General features: G+C 38.6%; 1 protein-coding gene across 1 annotated transcript in view; it reads right to left on the bottom strand.

Moving 5' to 3' along the window:
- si:ch211-243g18.2 (uncharacterized protein LOC559906 homolog) overlaps positions 1-16,133 on the bottom strand; it is a 237,527-nt gene extending 221,394 nt beyond the window's left edge. Inside the window, exon 1 of the mRNA XM_062057133.1 lies at positions 16,116-16,133. The gene's annotated coding sequence lies outside the window, so the exon portion shown is untranslated. The remainder of the gene's footprint in view (positions 1-16,115) is intronic.
- Positions 16,134-16,431: the final 298 nt, after the last annotated feature.

Below are 16,431 nucleotides of genomic sequence, written 5' to 3' on the forward strand. Positions count from 1 at the left end.
CAGAAAATGGTGTCCATTAGGGGGGGCGTGACAGAAAATAGTGTAATTGTATGTATCTTCACACATACAGATAGGTAAATATTAACTTCAAGGGGGGCCTGAAAAAAATTATGTTCCTTAGGGGGGGCGTGTGACAGAAAATAGTGTCCATTAGGGGGGGCGTGACAGAAAATGGTGTCCATTAGGGGGGGCGTGACAGAAAATAGTGTAATTGTATGTATCTTCACACATACACATAGGTAAATATTAACTTCAAGGGGGGCCTGAAAAAAATGATGTTCCTTAGGGGGGGCGTGTGACAGAAAAGTGTCCATTAGTGGGGGGCGTGACAGAAAATGGTGTCCATTAGGGGGGGCGTGACAGAAAATAGTGTAATTGTATGTATCTTCACACATACAGATAGGTAAGTATTAACTTCAAAGGGGGCGTGACAAAAAATAGTGTCCATTAGGGGGGGCGTGACAGAAAATGGTGTCCATTAGGGGGGCGTGACAGAAAATAGTGTCCATTAGGGGGGGCGTGACAGAAAATAGTGTAATTGTATATATCTTCACACATACAGATAGGTAAGTATTAACTAAAAATAGTGTCCATTAGGGGGGGCGTGACAGAAAATGGTGTCCATTAGGGGGGTGTGACAAAAAATAGTGTCCATTAGTGGGGCGTGACAGAAAATGGTGTCCATTAGGGGGGGCGTGACAGAAAATAGTGTAATTGTATGTATCTTCACACATACAGATAGGTAAATATTAACTTCAAGGGGGGCCTGAAAAAAATTATGTTCCTTAGGGGGGGCGTGTGACAGAAAATAGTGTCCATTAGGGGGGGCGTGACAGAAAATGGTGTCCATTAGGGGGGGCGTGACAGAAAATAGTGTAATTGTATGTATCTTCACACATACACATAGGTAAATATTAACTTCAAGGGGGGCCTGAAAAAAATGATGTTCCTTAGGGGGGGCGTGTGACAGAAAATAGTGTCCATTAGGGGGGGCGTGACAGAAAATGGTGTCCATTAGGGGGGGCGTGACAGAAAATAGTGTAATTGTATATATCGTCACTTATACAGATAGGTAAGTGTTAACTTCAAGGGGGGCGTGACAAAAAATAGTGTCCATTAGGGGGGGCGTGACAGAAAATGGTGTCCATTAGGGGGGGGCGTGACAGAAAATAGTGTAATAGTATGTATCTTCACACATACAGATAGGTAAATATTAACTTCAAGGGGGGCCTGAAAAAAAAAGATGTTCCTTAGGGGGGGCGTGTGACAGAAAATAGTGTCCATTAGGGGGGGTGTGACAGAAAATGGTGTACATTAGGGAGGGCGTGACAGAAAATAGTGTAATTGTATATATCTTCACACATACAGATAGGTAAGTATTAACTTCAAGGGGGCATGACAAAAAATAGTGTCCATTAGGGGGGACGTGACACAAAATAGTGTCCATTAGGGGGGGCGTGACAGAAAATAGTGTAATTGTATATATCTTCACACATACAGATAGGTAAGTATTAACTTCAAGGGGGGCATGACAAAAAATAGTGTCCATTAGGAGGGGCGTCACAGAAAATAGTGTCCATTAGGGGGGGCGTGACAGAAAATAGTGTCCATTAGGGGGGGTGTGACAGAAAATGGTGTACATTAGGGAGGGCGTGACAGAAAATAGTGTAATTGTATATATCTTCACACATACAGATAGGTAAGTATTAACTTCAAGGGGGCATGACAAAAAATAGTGTCCATTAGGGGGGACGTGACACAAAATAGTGTCCATTAGGGGGGGCGTGACAGAAAATAGTGTAATTGTATATATCTTCACACATACAGATAGGTAAGTATTAACTTCAAGGGGGGCATGACAAAAAATAGTGTCCATTAGGAGGGGCGTCACAGAAAATAGTGTCCATTAGGGGGGGCGTGACAGAAAATAGTGTCCATTAGGGGGGACGTGACAGAAAATAGTGTCCATTAGGGGGGGCGTGACAGAAAATAGTGTAATTGTATATATCTTCACACATACAGATAGGTAAGTATTAACTTCAAGGGGGAATGACAAAAAATAGCGTCCATTAGGGGGGACGTGACAGAAAATAGTGTCCATTAGGGGGGGCGTGACAGAAAATAGTGTAATTGTATATATCTTCACACATACAGATAGGTAAGTATTAACTTCAAGGGGGGCATGACAAAAAATAGTGTCCATTAGGGGGGACGTGACAGAAAATAGTGTCCTTTAGGGGGGGCGTGACAGAAAATAGTGTAATTGTATATATCTTCACACATACACATAGGTAAGTATTAACTTCAAGGGGGGCGTGACAAAAAATAGTGTCCATTAGGGGGGGCGTGACAGAAAATGGTGTCCATTAGGGGGGTGTGACAAAAAATAGTGTCCATTAGGGGGGCGTGACAGAAAATGGTGTCCATTAGGGGGGGCGTGACAGAAAATGGTGTCCATTAGGGGAGGCGTGACAGAAAATAGTGTCCATTAGGGGGGCGTGACAGAAAATAGTGTAATTGTATATATCTTCACACATACAGATAGGTAAGTATTAACTTCAAGGGGGGCGTGACAAAAAATAGTGTCCATTAGGGGGGGCGTGACAGAAAATGGTGTCCATTAGGGGGGTGTGACAAAAAATAGTGTCCATTAGGGGGGCGTGACAGAAAATGGTGTCCATTAGGGGGGGCGTGACAGAAAATGGTGTCCATTAGGGGGGTTGTGACAAAAAATAGTGTCCATTAGGGGGGCGTGACAGAAAATGGTGTCCATTAGGGGGGGCGTGACAGAAAATAGTGTAATTGTATGTATCTTCACACATACAGATAGGTAAATATTAACTTCAAGGGGGGCCTGAAAAAAATGATGTTCCTTAGGGGGGGCGTGTGACAGAAAATAGTGTCCATTAGGGGGGGCGTGACAGAAAATAGTGTCCATTAGGGGGGGCGTGACAGAAAATAGTGTAATTGTATGTATCTTCACACATACACATAGGTAAATATTAACTTCAAGGGGGGCCTGAAAAAAATGATGTTCCTTAGGGGGGGCGTGTGACAGAAAATAGTGTCCATTAGGGGGGACGTGACAGAAAATAGTGTCCATTAGGGGGGGCGTGACAGAAAATAGTGTAATTGTATGTATCTTCAAGCATACAGATAGGTAAATATTAACTTCAGTGGGGGCCTGAAAAAAATTATGTTCCTTAGGGGGGGCGTGTGACAGAAAATAGTGTCCATTAGGGGGGGCGTGACAGAAAATGGTGTCCATTAGGGGGGGCGTGACAGAAAATAGTGTCCATTAGGGGTGCGTGACAGAAAATAGGGTAATTGTATGTATCTTCACACATACAGATAGGTAAATATTAACTTCAAGGGGGGCCTGAAAAAAATGATGTTCCTTAGGGGGGGCGTGTGACAGAAAATAGTGTCCATTAGGGGGGGCGTGACAGAAAATGGTGTCCATTAGGGGGGGCGTGACAGAAAATAGTGTAATTGTATGTATCTTCACACATACAGATAGGTAAATATTAACTTCAAGGGGGGCCTGAAAAAAATGATGATGCGTGTGACAGAAAATGGTGTCCATTAGGGAGGGTGTGACAGAAAATAGTGTAATTGTATATATCTTCACACATACACATAGGTAGATATTAACTTCAAGGGGGGCGTGACAAAAAATAGTGTCCATTAGGGGGGGCGTGACACACACTAATTGAGAAGTGCTAACTTTAAAGGCAGATTTTTCCTGTTAATTAAAAAAATGAGAAGATTTAATTAGTTCTCTCTAGAAAATAAATCAGTAGTTTTGTTGAATGTTTTTATTTATCAAATTATTTGAGTTTTTGTTTTATTTTTTCAGATTTTTCTTTGCAATTTCCCCCCATTAGAATTATTTTAAAATAATTTTGCATAATTTTTAGCTCTTCTTTTCCAAAACCAACACATTTTTCCCTGCAATTTGACTTTGAGGTTTGGGTTTTTCCGATGGAAATGAAACTAAAAAGGCATATTTTTACAAGTAGAAAAGAAGTCAGAGACCACATTTTACAACCGATTTTTTTCCAATCCACCTTCAAAACATTTCTCCAAGTTGGAACAACAAATGTTATCTTTTATTTTATTTATTTTTTATTCAAACAAATTCCCGGTTTTCCCGAAATTCCAGGAATTCCAAAATACCCAATCTCAATTCAAACTGTCACTACATCAACATTTTTAAAATGATCCCAAACATTCCAACACCAACACATTGATATCATCTAGGACAATTGTGCTAGTATCAATATTTTTAAAAATTCACGGTTTTCCCGAAATTCCCAACTTTCCGGGAAATTCCCATTCAAATAAATGGATGTGTTCTTAGTTCTACAATTCCCTACATTTTCTACATTTTGCGTCATTTTTAAACCCGATTCTGACCTTTCAACCATCCACACACTCTTCACATATATCGAACACAATTTCCCATCATTCCTGGTTTTCCTGGAGTTTTACCCCCATTGACAATGAATAGGAAATATACAAACCTCTCCATGTCTCACATTTCTCAACCAATTGGAAACGTTCCAACATCCACACACTCCACTCACCTTGGACAATCAAACTACCATTTCCCAAGTTCCAAAAAAATTCCAGGTATTCCCAGAATTCCAAGTTTTCCAAAACCCTATTTTCACCTCTTCCTGGAAAAATGTTTGACGACAACATTTTTTTTTTTTTACAAATTCCCGGTTTTCCCGAAATTCCAAAATACCCAATCTCAGGTCAACATTTTTTAACCGATTCCAAACATTCCAACACCGACCCATTGATATCATCTTGGACAATTGAGCTAATATCAATATTTTTTTTAATTCACGGTTTTCCCGAAATACCCACATTTCCAAAAAATTCCCATTCAAACAAATGGATGTATTCTTAGTTCTACTATGCCCTACATTTTTGAAATTGTGCGCCATTTTTAAACGTGATTCCGACCTTTCAACCATCCACAAACTACCCTTCACATACATCTAACACAAAACATGTTGTCCCTTTCCCCAAATTCCTGGTTTTCCTGGAATTTCTCTGAATTTTCTCCCCATTGACAATGAATGGGAAATATACAATGGACTGCGTTCCAACATCCCCACACTCCACTCACCCTGGACATTCAAGCCAGCATGTTTCCCCTTTCCGAAAATTCCCTGATTACCCGGAATTACCAGGAATTTCCCCCATTGACAATGAATAGGAAATATACAAACCTCTCCGATTGGAAGCGTTCCAACATCCACACACTCCACTCCCCTTGGACAATCAAACTACCATTTCCCAAGTTCCAAAAAAATTCCAGGTATTCCCAGAATTCCAAGTTTTCCGAAACCCTATTTTCACCTCTTCCTGGAAAGTTTGCACAGTCCGCAGTTTTCAACCATTTCAACCATTTTACCTTCAAAACATTTCTCCTAGTTGGAACAAATTTTTTTTTATTTTTTTTTACAAATTCCCGGTTTTCCTAAAATTCCAAAATACCCAATCTCAATTCAAAGTGTTACTACGTCAACATTTTTTAACCAATTCCAAAAATTCCAACACCAACACATTGATATCATCTAGGACAATTGTGCTAGTGTCAATATTTTAAAAAAATTCACGGTTTTCCATAAATTCCCAACTTTCCAGGAAATTCCTATTCATATAAATGGATGTATTCTTAGTTCTGCAATGCACAACATTTTCTACATTTTGCAACATTTTTCAGCCTGATTCCGACCTTTCAACCATCCACACACTACTTTTTATATACACAACGCAAAACATGTTTTCCCTTTCCCCAAATTCCTGGTTTTCCTGGAATTTCCTCCCCATTGACAATGAATGAGCAATATACAATCGACTGCATATTCCACATTTCTCATCTGATTGGAAGCGTTCCAACATCCACACACTCCACTCACCCTGGACATTCAAGCCAGCATGTTTCCCCTTTCCGAAAATTCCATGATTACCCGGAATCACCCCCATTGACAATGAGTAGGAAATATACAAACCTCTCCATGTCCCACATTTCTCAACCGATTGGAAGCGTTCCAACATCCACACACTCCACTCACCTTGGACAATCAAACTACCATTTCCCAAGTTCAAAAAAATTCCAGGAATTCCCGGTTTTCCGAAGCCCTATTTTCACCTCTTCCTGGAAAGTTTTCACAGTCCACATTTTTCATTCGTTTTGGACCATTTTACCTTTAAAACATTCTTCTTAGTCGGGACAACAAATACAAATTCCCGGTTTTCCCAAAATTCCAGAATACCCAATCTCAGGTCAACATTTTTTAACTGATTCAAAAATTCCAGCACCAACCCATTGATATCATCTAGGACAATTGTGCTAGTGTCAATATTTTAAAAAATTCACGGTTTTCCATAAATTCCCAACTTTCCAGGAAATTCCTATTCATATAAATGGATGTATTCTTAGTTCTGCAATGCACAACATTTTCTACATTTTGCAACATTTTTCAGCCTGATTCCGACCTTTCAACCATCCACACACTACTTTTTATATACCCAACGCAAAACATGTTTTCCCTTTCCCCAAATTCCTGGTTTTCCTGGAATTTCCTCCCCATTGACAATGAATGAGCAATATACAATTGACTGCATATTCCACATTTCTCATCTGATTGGAAGCGTTCCAACATCCACACACTCCACTCACCCTGGACATTCAAGCCAGCATGTTTCCCCTTTCCGAAAATTCCATGATTACCCGGAATCACCCCCATTGACAATGAATAGGAAATATACAAACCTCTCCATGTCCCACATTTCTCAACCGATTGGAAGCGTTCCAACATCCACACACTCCACTCACCTTGGACAATCAAACTACCATTTCCCAAGTTCAAAAAAATTCCAGGAATTCCCGGTTTTCCGAAGCCCTATTTTCATCTCTTCCTGGAAAGTTTTCACAGTCCACATTTTTCATTAGTTTTGTACCATTTTACCTTTAAAACATTCTTCTTAGTCGGGACAACAAATACAAATTCCCGGTTTTCCCAAAATTCCAAAATACCCAATCTCAGGTCAACATTTTTTAACTGATTCAAAAATTCCAGCACCAACCCATTGATATCATCTAGGACAATTGTGCTAGTGTCAATATTTAAAAAAATTCACGGTTTTCCATAAATTCCCAACTTTCCAGGAAATTCCTATTCATATAAATGGATGTATTCTTAGTTCTGCAATGCACAACATTTTCTACATTTTGCAACATTTTTCAGCCTGATTCCGACCTTTCAACCATCCACACACTACTTTTTATATACCCAACGCAAAACATGTTTTCCCTTTCCCAAAATTCCTGGTTTTCCTGGAATTTCCTCCCCATTGACAATGAATGAGCAATATACAATCGACTGCATATTCCGCATTTCTCATCTGATTGGAAGCGTTCCAACATCCACACACTCCACTCACCCTGGACATTCAAGCCAGCATGTTTCCTTCCCCGTTCCCAAAATTCTGATTACCCGGAATTACCAGGAATTTCCCCCCTTGAAAACGAATGGGGGAATATACAAACCTCTCCATGTCCCACATTTCTCAACCGATTGGAAGCGTTCCAACTCACCCTCGACAGTCCAGCATTTCAGTTGCACTCAAACGTATCGGCGGTTGGGCGCACAAACTCTAGGACATTCACCACTAGGACATTCACCACGAGGACATTCACCACTATTGGAATTGCAAATTGTGGTAATGAATGTTGTTAATGGTTATATTTTATTCTGAAGGGCAACTTGCCATCAGCTTCTGTCGTCCTCTTCTCCTTTGCAGCTGATTGTTGTGTTGCTAATGTGAGAGTAGACGGCGCACACACACACACACACACACACACACACACACACTCGTCACCTTTGGAGTGCGCGAAGAAGACGGGTAATCAGCGCGTGAATAGGAAATGGCGTGTGGATAAACGCTGCTTACGCAAATGAGGAAAGGATCCGATGTTCAGGAGAGCATCTTTGACCTTTTTCAGCGCCGCGCTTAAAAAGACGAGCCTATTAATATTCATAGGAGGAGGAGGGTGCTGCGGGGGAGGGGAGGGGAGGGGAGAGGAGCCCCGCCCCCCTTTGCTACAGGTGGACACTTACAGAGGCTAACAGGGAAATAGGAAGCTGGATATCCCTAATAATCGGGTAAACTAATCGCGGGCGGCCAGAGTGTTTCCTTCCGCCGCACTCGCCACGTCACTCACGGACACACACACACACACACACACACACACACACACACACACACACACACACACACACACTTAAACATTTACCTCCAAGCAGCACGCGGGCTTTTCCGCACCGACGGCGAACAAAGGCGTCCTCAGTCCGAGCGCCGTCGTGATTACCTGGAATTACATATTTAGCCTCGTGTCCGTCGCCATTTCCTGCGCTCGCCGTGATCTAAGTGGTGCCGCCATGACAGGAACCCCCTAACCCCTCCCCCGCCCCCAAAAAGGCCGCACGCGTAATCAAGGACTTCCAGCGGCGTAGAAGATGATAGTAGGCGCACGTTGATGAGGACGACAATGGACACTAATTATCATCCGCGTCCCATGAAATGTTCAAATATTCATTCTAAATCCCTTCATAATGATCAAAAATATCATTTATATTTGATTGTAAATCATGGATGTCAAGGTATCAGCAACAATAAGCGCATGAATAAATGCAGTTGGTTGTGATGGCATACAGTATGTGGTAAGCACAGGTGGTTGTGATGGCATACAGTATGTGGTAAGCACAGGTGGTTGTGATGGCATACAGTATGTGGTAAGCACAGGTGGTTGTGATGGCATACGTGGTAAGCAAGGGTGGTTGTGATGGCATACGTGGTAAGCAAGGGTGGTTGTGATGGCATACGTGGTAAGCACAGGTGGTTGTGATGGCATACGTGGTAAGCAAGGGTGGTTGTGATGGCATACGTGGTAAGCACAGGTGGTTGTGATGGCATACGTGGTAAGCACAGGTGGTTGTGATGGCATATGTGGTAAGCACAGGTGGTTCCTGCTAAGTAGGGACATTTTACACTACATTTTCTTGTACTGTAATGCACTGTAAAAAAAAAAAAAACGGCAGCTCACTCGTCCAAAATGTTACCATTAAAAAAAAATGGTGGCTTTTTTCGATTTACAGTAATGCACTGTAAAAAATTTAAAAAAAAAGCAACTGTAGGATTTATTGTTAAAAAAAAAAAGTGGTAGTTGAGTCACCCGAATTTTACTGTAAAAATATAAGTGATACATTTATTGTTTTGACTTTTGTAGTAATGCATTGTAACAACTGGATTTTACAGTTAAAAAAAAGTTTTTAAGAATTTTACTGTGTAGTAGAATTTCTGACCTTTGAACTATATTGCGCGTCTATTAAGAATGTCTGCTCGTTTCATTTCATGGGCCACATGAAATATAGTTCAAAGGTCAGAAATTCTACTACATACCCCTCTTCCAGGGTTCTAGAACCCTGGCCCATACCGATTTCTGACGTAGGCCACTAATTGTGTTCTGTGAGATGGTTTTACTGCAGGCTGATAACAGCGATCGCTCTGTAGGAGGGTCATAGAGGAATTTCGCCTCGTATAAAAACATTGAGGTTTTTGCCTCTATCTGTGGTAGAGATTTTAAGTTAGTGGCCTACGTCAGAAATCGGTAGGGGCCAGGGTTCTAGAACCCTGGAAGAGGGGTATGTAGTAGAATTTCTGACCTTTGAACTATATTTCATGTCTATTAAGAATGTCTTCTCATTTCATTTCTCTTCTATTCTATACCATTGAATAGACCAGATGTAGGACAAGGTTGAATAGGAAGTCATGCCGACCAGTCTACAAAATGTTTTGATTGTCTAAGCATGACTAAGGGATTCAAGGATGTTGCAAAACAAACATGTCGAAAACAACGGGACCTTGACGCACGAAGAAACAGATAAAATGGCCAGGAGACCAGGACTCTAGAGAGATTGCTTGATTTGTGTGTCCTCCGGAGGACGTCTGTTTGTTTGTCTGCAGGGACAGCTCAATCCAATTTGCACTTTTGACTATGGGTAAATAAACTTTTGGTACTAAATTCACTTTTGTTGCTGTTTAAGCGTCGGACAATCCACTACATGTAAAAACATAAGTGATGCATTTATTTTTTGGACATTTATAGTAATGCATTGTAACAACTGTCGATTTTACAGTAAAAAAAAAAAAAAAACCCAGCATTTTACTGTAAAAATAAGTGATGCATTATATTTTACACTTATAGTAATGCAGTGTAGCAAATGTCGATTTCACAGTAAAAAAAAAAAAAGAGGCAGAATTTTACTGTATAATTGTTTTTTACATTTATAGTAATGCATTGTAACAACTGTAAACTTTACAGTAAAAAAAATGCCAGGATTTTACAGTAAAAATAAGTGATGCATTATATTTTACACTTATAGTAATGCAGTGTAGCAAATGTCGATTTCACAGTTTAAAAAAAAAAAAGGCAGAATTTTACTGTATAATTGTTTTTTACATTTATATTAATGCATTGTAACAACTGTAAACTTTACAGTAAAAAAAATGCCAGAATTTTACGGTAAAAATAAGTGATACATTTTTTTCTGATATTTATAGTAATGCACTGTAACAACTGTCAATTTTACAGTAAAACATTTATGAATTTTACTGTAAAAATAAGTGATGCATTATATTTTACACTTATAGTAATGCAGTGTAACAAACGTCAATTTTACAGTTTAAAAAATGCCAGGATTTTACTGTAAAAATAGGTGAACATTTGTTTTTTTACACTTATAGTAATGCAGTGTAACAAATGTTGATTTTACAGTAAGACAAATAGCCAGAATTTTACTGTAAAAATATAAGGGATACTTTTATAGTAATTCACTGTAACAACTGTCTATTTTACAGTAACAAATGTCAGAATTGTACTGTAAAAATATAAGTGATACGTTTATAGTAATGCACTGTAACAACTGCCAATTTTACAGTAAAAAATGCCAGAATTTTACTGTAAAAATAAGTGAAACACTTTTTTGACACTTATAGTAAAGCATTGTAACAAATGTCGATTTCACAGTAAAAAAAAATAGCCAGAATTTTACTGTAAAAATGTGATACATTTATAGTAATGCAGTTAAAAGGTTTGCCATAATTTTACTGTAAAAATAAGTGATACATTTTTTTTGACACTTATATGTAACAAATGTCAATTTTACAGTAAAAAAAGCCTGAATTTTACTGTAAAAATAGGTGAACATTTGTTTTTTACATTTAAAGTAATGCATTGTAACAAATGTCGATTTTACAGTAAAATAAATTGCCAGAATTTTACTGTAAAAATAGGTGAACATTTGTTTTTTACATTTATAGTAATGCATTGTAACAAATGTCAATTTTACAGTAAGAAAAATAGCCAGAATGTTACTGTAAAAATATGAGTGATACACTTTTAGTAATGCACTGTAAAAACTGTCAATTTTACAGTAAAAATGCCAGATTTTCACTGTAAAAATAAGTGATTTTTTTTTTTTTACAATTATAGTAATGCAGTGTAACAAATGGCGATTTTACAGTAAAAAAAAATTGCCAGAACTTTACTGTAAAAATATAAGTTATTTATTTGTTTACATTTATATTAATGCATTGTAACAAAGGTCGATTTTTACAGTAAAAAAGTTTGCCAGAATTTTACTGTAAAATTAAGTGATACTTTTTTTTTTTTTGACACTTATGGTAATGCATTGTAACAACTTGCGATTTTACAGTACAAAAAAAAAAAGTTTTACTGTAAAAATAAAAGTGATTCGGTGACATTTATTTTGTGTACATTTACAGTAATGTGCTGTAAAAATAACAACCGTACAATTTACGGTAAAAATTGGCAGCTTAGTCATCTTATTGTTATTAAAATAACAATAGTACCTTTTTTTTCAATTTACAGTAATGCACTGTAACGATTGTAGATTTTACAGTAAAAAAAAAAAAAAAAAAAGTTAAATAATTTACGTTAAAATTAAAATGTTTTGTTTGTTTTTGCACTGTAAAAATAATGGCCGTAGATTTTATGCCAAAAAAAAAAAAAAAAAAAAGGGCAGCTCAGTCGCCAGAACTTTACTGTAAAAAAAATAACTCTGTTACTGTTTTTGCATTTAATACACCGTAAAAATAACAACTGTATATTTTACCGTTAAGAAAAAACAAACCGGCAATTTTATGGTAAAATTCTAGCTATTGAGCTGCCATTTTGTTACTGTAAAAAACTCTGGTACTTTTTTTTTTTTTCATTCACGATAATTTGCTGTAAAAAAAAAAAAAACATGTAACATTTACAATAAAATTAGTAAAATCTGCAGATTTGTTTTACAGAGTACACAAAAAATATATAATAATCTAATGCACAGGCACTAGTGGTACGCCTAACTAAATATTCAAACACTGTGTTACTGTTCAAAATATGAAATATACTCATTAAATAAAACCTCTGCCTTGTTTTTGATGAATACTTACACCTACTGTGCTACGGTATTTGGACGTGGTACTCTAAAGTGTTTCTTCTGAGGTGGCACTCTGTGAACAAAGTGGTCTAATGATATCATGAGGCGAATTTGCACACATGAATATTCATGCGTCATTCGGTTGGTGTCCCAATACTTTAGTGCAGGGCTGTCCAAAGTACGGCCCGCGGGCCAAGAGACGACACCAGCGGTCCGATACCTGACATTGTGTCGCAAATCACTCAAAATATATTTTCATATACCTAAAAATATGAGTGATTATACATTGTGCATTGCATTTACTTGTACGACCCAATCCGAACAACCTTCCCTAGTCAAGCGATGTGTATATTTTGTGTATATATATACAACGCGGGGGCCCCCCAGTCAACAAGCCCTGCTGGAGTGTGAGATGAAAGTTGTGTACAGTAATTGTGTTGTTTTGTGCGTGCAGGGGCGGGTCAAAGGTTAACGCCAGGTGACAAAGTGTCGATTGGAAGAGGAACGGCACGCTGGCATTGTGAGTCCACACACACACACACACACACACACACACACACACACACACACACACGGCGTGACCCGGTCTTTCCCCAGTAATTGGGATCAGATGAGTGGCAGCAGCAAAACCCTGGGCGACCTGAGGACCCGCGCTAACCTGGAAGCATTTATTTTATGGAAAAGATGTTTAGTTAAAATGCGGGCCGGCCCCTCTAATGACTCACACACACACACACACACGTACACACACACACACACACACACATATACACGGTGATGGATATGACTGGTGAAAGGTCTGAACGTGGCTTCCTGAGTCCTTGGCTTCCTTCCTTGCAGGTCTCGCTCACTTAAAGCCAGCCAGGTTTCACTTGATCGCCCCGGATTGGATTGCAGATTAACTCACTTCCTGTCCAATGACATCGCTCGCTACGACACACACACACACACACACACACACACACATACAATACACATTAAAACGCACACACACACACATACACATACAATACACACACACACATTAAACACACACACGCACACACACACACATACACATACAATACACACACACATTAAACACACACACACACGCACGCACGCACACACACACACACACACATACAATACACACACACACACACATTAAACACACACACACATACAATACACATACACACATTCATGCAAGCATACACACACACATACACACATATACAATACACATAAAAACACACACACACACACATAAACACACACACACACACACATATACAATACACACACACACACACACACATAAACACACACACACAGTTTTTATAGAGGAGCAGGCGTGTCCCAAAGTTTGTTTAAAGAGGAAAACTTGAGATCTTCTTCACTTTCTTTTCATCTCATCAAAATACACACCATGTGTACTTTACTACTACATCACTCTACTACTACATCACTCTACTACTACATCAAACACTCTACTACTACTCTACTACATCACTCTACTACTACATCAAATACTCTACTACTACTCTACTACTAATCTACTACATCACTCTACTACTACATCACTCTACTACTACATCAAATACTCTACTACTACTCTACTACATCACTCTACAACTACATCACTCTACTACTACATCAAATACTCTACTACTACTCTACTACTAATCTACTACATCACTCTACTACTACATCAAATACTCTACTACTACTCTACTACTAATCTACTACATCACTCTACTACTACATCACTCTACTACTACATCAAATACTCTACTACTACTCTACTACCTCACTCTACTACTACATCACTCTACTACTACATCAAATACTCTACTACTACTCTACTACATCACTCTACTACTACATCACTCTACTACTACATCAAATACTCTACTACTACTCTACTACATCACTCTACTACTACATCACTCTACTACTACATCAAATACTCTACTACTACTCTACTACTAATCTACTACATCAGTCTACTACATCACTCTACTACTACTACATCAAATACTCTACTACTACTCTACTACCTCACTCTACTACTACATCACTCTACTACTACATCAAATACTCTACTACTACTCTACTACATCACTCTACTACTACATCACTCTACTACTACATCAAATACTCTACTACTACTCTACTACATCACTCTACTACTACATCACTCTACTACTACATCAAATACTCTACTACTACTCTACTACTAATCTACTACATCAGTCTACTACATCACTCTACTACTACTACATCAAATACTCTACTACTTCATCAAATACTCTACTACTACTACTTTACTACATCACTCTACTACTAAATCAAATTCTCTACTACTAATCTATTACAGCACTCTACTACTACTCTACTACATAAAATACTCTAATACTCTACTACTACATCACTCTTCAACTACTCTACTACATCAAATACTCTACTACATCACTCTCCTACTACTCTACTATACTACTACTACTCTACTACATCACTCTCCTACTACTCTCCTACACTACTACTACTCTACTACATCACTCTACTACTACTCTACTACATCAAATACTCTACTACTACTCTAATACATCAAACACTCTATTACTACATCACTCTACTACGTCAAATACTTTACTACTTTACAACATCACTCTACTACATCAACTCTACTACATCAAATACTCTACTACTACAAACCCCGTTTCCATATGAGTTGGGAAATGGTGTTAGATGTAAATATAAACAGAATACAATGATTTGCTAATCCTTTTCAAGCCATATTCAGTTGAATATGCTACAAAGACAACATATTATATGTTCAAACTCATAAACTTAATTTTTTTTTTGCAAATAATCATTAACTTAGAATGTCATGGCTGCAACACGTGCCAAAGTAGTTGGGAAAGGGCATGTTCACCACTGTGTTACATGGCCTTTCCTTTTAACAACACTCAGTAAAGGTTTGGGAACTGAGGAGACACATTTTTGAAGTGGAATTCTTTCCCATTCTTGCTTGATGTACAGCTTAAGTTGTTCAACAGTCCGGGGGTCTCCCTTGTGCTATTTTAGGCTTCATAATGCACCACACATTTTCAATGTCTGGACTACAGGCAGGCCAGTCTAGTACCCGCACTCTTTTACTACAAAGCCATGTTGTTGTAACACGTGGCTTGGCATTGTCTTGCTGAAATAAGCAGGGGCGTCCATGGTAACGTTGCTTGGATGGCAACATATGTTGCTCCAAAAGCTGTATGTACCTTTCAGCATTAATGGTGCCTTCACAGATGTGTAAGTTACCCATGTATTGGGCACTAATACACCCCCATACCATCACACATGCTGCCTTTTACACTTTGCGCCTAGAACAATCCGGATGGTTCTTTTCCTCTTTGGTCCGGAGGACACCACGTCCACAGTTTCCAAATACAATTTGAAATGTGGACTCGTCAGACCACAGAACACTTTTCCACTTTGTATCAGTCCATCTTAGATGAGCTCAGGCCCAGCGAAGCCGACGGCGTTTCTGGGTGTTGTTGATAAACGGTTTTCGCCTTGCATAGGAGAGTTTTAACTTGCACTTACAGATGTAGCGACCGACTGTAGTTACTGACAGTGGGTTTCTGAAGTGTTCCTGAGCCCATGTGGTGATATCCTTTACACACTGATGTCACGTGTTGCTGCCATCAAATTCTAAAGTTAATGATTATTGGCACAAAAAAAACAAGTTTATGAGTTTGAACATCAAATATGTTGTCTTTGTAGCATATTCAACTGAATATGGCTTGAAAAGGATTTGCAAATCATTGTATTCCGTTTATATTTACATCTAACACAATTTCCCAACTCATATGGAAACGGGGTTTGTACATCCAATACTCTACTACATCACTCTACTACA

This window comes from Entelurus aequoreus, linkage group LG08 (assembly GCF_033978785.1).
Source record: "Entelurus aequoreus isolate RoL-2023_Sb linkage group LG08, RoL_Eaeq_v1.1, whole genome shotgun sequence".
NCBI classification, from domain to species: Eukaryota; Metazoa; Chordata; class Actinopteri; order Syngnathiformes; family Syngnathidae; genus Entelurus; species Entelurus aequoreus.